General features: G+C 40.8%; 1 pseudogene; it reads right to left on the reverse strand.

Annotated features, from left to right (window-relative positions):
* Positions 1-678: 678 nt before the first annotated feature.
* On the reverse strand, positions 679-1,011 carry LOC110298035 (AP-1 complex-associated regulatory protein pseudogene; annotated as a pseudogene).
* Positions 1,012-4,252: the final 3,241 nt, after the last annotated feature.

Here is a 4,252-nt window from a genome sequence, read left to right on the forward strand (position 1 = left end):
GAAAATCAAACCTTAAAGACACTTATAATAAAACAATACTGAAAGAGATCACATGGATCCATATACCAGACTAACCTGAGGACAGGGTTTGAGTATACGGGCTATTGGAATGCCAAGGTTCCAGGAGGCTGTTTCCTTGAAACTCTGCCTCGCTACTGCTTACAGGCCTTTTGGCTTGTCAAGCAGACTTCACTGGAGTGGGTGTAGCACTACCAAACAAGAAAATTAAGAGTAACTAAAGGAAACGCTGCTGGGAAAGGGTCTGCCTTCCCGGGGAACCCACCCATCCCACTTCATGCTGCCTATACATATGCTGAGAATTAACAAATAATACTTTTGGGTTTAGTTCTATAATAAGATAGGCTTAGAAAAAGCAATCAGAGTAAAACTAATACAGATTTAAGATGCAGAACTTGACCAGGTGAAGAGAAAGGCATGAGTGATGTCAGAATCATTGATCATTCCTGGGACTCAGAAGGCAGATGTTAAGATCATACCTGACTGAAGCACTCATCTGTCCCTCCACTCCTGATCCTTTCAGGAAAACAAGCATTTGTCATGTGTTTTTGTTTTTGTTTTTGTTTTTTTTTCCCCACCTTAACTAAAGGTCTTGGAGTGCCACCTGTACATTCTAGTTGATTTTTAAACATTTGGTAAGTAAGGTCACATGGTTTCATCCTATTGGATCTGCTGATCTGTATCAGACTGCTTGATGGCAGAATCCGAGAGTTCTAACACAGGATTCACAAACCTGGGGTACTCATAGTGGCCATTGTCGTCCATCTTGGCACTGACAAAGTCATTCTCCCACTCTAGCCCATTGGAATTGTCAATGGCAGACATGGGGTTGCTACCCTTCTTGCTGCTGTACTTCAGTGCCGCCCTCAGCATGACTTCCTCTGTCTTGGATTGCTCTCTCATGGGCAGCATCCTATTCATTCCTTCATCTTCCCGCTCCAGGTCTAAGGAGGTGCTGTCATCATTTCCACTTGTTGATTTGGTTTTGGTCATTAGGTCACAGCTGCTTTCGGTTTTTGGTGTCAACACTGTGGCATCAGATGAGCATCTACTACTCTGAAAAACTTTGTACAGTGACTTTTTTTAATTAGATATTTTCTTTACTTACATTTCAAATGTCATCCCCTTTCCTAGTTTCCCCTCTGAAAATCCCTTATCCCCTTCCCCCTCCCCCTGCTCCCCAAACCATCCACTCCCATTCTGAGTCCTTGCATTCCCCTATACTGGGGCCTATAGAGCCTTCACAGGACCAAGGGCCTCTCTTCCCATTGATGACCAACTAGGCCATCTTCTGCTACATATATAGCTAGAGCCACAACCAAACACCAAACCCAGTCACTAGGCAGATGAAAACAAGAGCCTGATGATAGGAGCCTGATATAGCTGTCTCCTGTGAGGATCTGCCAGTGCCTGGAAAATACAGAAGAAAAATATATCTAATAAAGTCATTGAGCCACTGTACTTGTTGGGTTTTGTTAACTTGACATAAACCTAGATAGATCTGGGAAGAGGGGATTTTAAATAAGAAAATGCCTCCATAGGGGTGGCCTGTAGTAAGTATAGGGTGGATTACCTTGACAATGATTGATGTGGAAGGTCCAGCACACTGTTGGTAGTGTCACTCCTGAGCAGGTAGATCTTGGTTATTTAGGAAAGCAGGCTAAGCAAGTCATGGGAAGCAAACTCTTTGTTCCCTAGATATTGAAGCTGTTTAAGGAGGTTATGGTTCTTCAAAAGGTAGAGACTGACAGTCAGATGTATGCTCTTTGGAGCAGTATTTGACATATTGTTGTTCAGCCACAATTCCTGATCATGCTATGCTTTCAGATTAGATATGAAATGTGACCAGTTGGCTTTGTGCTTCTGTCCCATGGCTATCCTTTTTATTGCCCTGATGTACTTTCTGTGTGGAATTGTAAGCCAAAAAATACATTCTTTCATTATTAAAGAAGACAGGAGGAAGAGGAAGAGGAGGAGGAGGACGATGAGGGCAAATAGTATATAAAAGAACCAACTGCACACTTCACTATGCAGTGGATACAGCAGACACCTCTGTGGTTGAGGGTAAGATAAGCTTACTTTGAAATCCTGTGTCCCCATAAATGCAGTATGTCTTAAAATACACCATATATGTTTTCTAGGTCGCTTCAAGGATTGTTTAGTTCTAGAAATCATTGTGCTAGTGAAGTACAAGGCATAAATCATGGTCTTACATGTCTGTTCCTCCTATTCCTGATGCAATCGACTATGAAAAATAATCTTATTTGGGTTAGAGAAACAGCAAAATAGATAAAGGAACTTTTAATTAAGCCTGGTAATTTGAATTTAATGCCTGTGATCCATGTGGTAGAAAAAAAGTCCTGACTTCACCAGTGGTCCTTGGAATTCTACCTCTCTACAGCGATACCTCCCTAGGATAATAAATATTAAATGTTGTAGAAATTATTTTTATTATAAAGGAATATTAAACATAAGAGATGACATTTCTACTTATAAATATTGAGGAAGATATGTGTTTTATCCATAGTCAAATTATGTCAGAATATTTTATTCGCTCTTAACTATACAAAAGGTATTACAGATTGTGTGGAATGAATTTTTTAAATTATTTTATTATTTTATATTGGTTATTTTATTTATTTACATTTCAAATGTTGTTCCCCTTCCCAGTTTCCCCTCCACAACCCCTTCATTCAATCGCCCCTCCCCTTTGCCTCTATGAGGGTGCTCTCCCACCTTATTCCCATTCCTACCTAACTAATCTAGCATCCCCTTACTCTGGGGCATCAAGCCTCTACAGGACCAAGGGCCCCTTTCTATTGATGCCAGATAAGGTCATTTTCTGTTATGTATATAGCTGGAGCCACAGGTCCCTTCATGTGTACTCTTTGGTTGGTTGTTTAGTCCTTGGGAGCTCTGAGTTATCAGGTTAGTTGATATTGGTGTGGTGATCCCTTTCAGCTCCTTCAGTTCTTCCCCTAACTCTTCCCTTGGGGTCCCAGTGCTCAATCTGATGGTTGGCTGTGAGTATCTGCATTTGTATTGGTCAGTTGCTTACAGAGCCTCTCAGGGGACAGCTATACCAGGCTCCTGTCAGCAAGTACTTCTTGGCATCAGCAATAGTGTTGGGATTTTGCGTCTGTAGGTGGAACAGATCCCTAGGTGGGGTGGCCTCTGGACTGCCTTTCCTTTAGTCTCTGTTCCATGTTTTGTCTCTATATTTCCTTTAGATAGGAACAATTTAACAAAGTTTCCATTTATTTCACAGAAGAGAATATAAACAATAGAAATAACATGATTTGTCAGCCTGGTAGTATCTCCAAGTAGCACAGTACTTAGGAGGAAGAGACAAGTAGATGTGTGAACTGTAGGCCAGCCAGAGCTACACAGAAAATCCTGTATCGAGAAACTAAAAGACAGAGACAGACAGACAGACAGAGATACTCAGAGATTCTTCTCAAAAAGTAAGAAAAGAGAAAGAAAAAAAAAAAAAGGAAAGAAAACACTGCCCGGACCTGCAGGGATAATCAGCAGAGACCTAGGGCAGGGGAGGGAGAGTGAGAGGGACAAGAAAAACAAAGAATGAGAGCAAGACAGTTTGTCTTATCAAGCTCTGAAAAACTTTATTCTAGGATGGCAATATAAGAAAGAGGAGGCTTCAAGGGAGGGTGGAAAAGCCCGGGGGTTCTCTGAAGGTCAGGTGGCAATCTTCAGTTCTTGGAACCAATGGTCACAGTGCCCTCTCTACGCACAAATATTCTGTTATGACCATGAATGTTCTCTCACAGATGTTTATGTAAGCTAGAAATTTTCCACAAGGGCATGGTTGAGGCCATGGCTCCTGGCAAAACACAATTTCGAACCACACAATAGAATATAAACAATACATGATGCAAAATTAGGTGAAATTTACAAAGCCTTTGACTTAAGAGTCATATATTCATAGGCTGTCTTGAGACTAGGACAAAAGATTGTTTGAAATTTTCTATGTAGGCTCTATCATAATTTATAAATTTTCTATGCAGTGACTCATGTTTGAGAATTGTTCGTGCCATATGGTTTGAATCTGGGAATTCAGCAGTTGTAGACTACATAGTTATTGATCCCAACCCCCTGAAGACCACTTAAACAAAGTGAGTCAATATTTTAACATTTGCATTTTCACAGCTCAAAATGTGTCGATAAATTAGACCACATAAACTTTCCATCTCTGTATATGTTCAGCATGCTCCTA

The sequence above is a fragment of the Mus caroli genome, unplaced genomic scaffold (assembly GCF_978045245.1).
Source record: "Mus caroli unplaced genomic scaffold, Mus_caroli_1 scaffold_8, whole genome shotgun sequence".
NCBI lineage: Eukaryota > Metazoa > Chordata > Mammalia > Rodentia > Muridae > Mus > Mus caroli.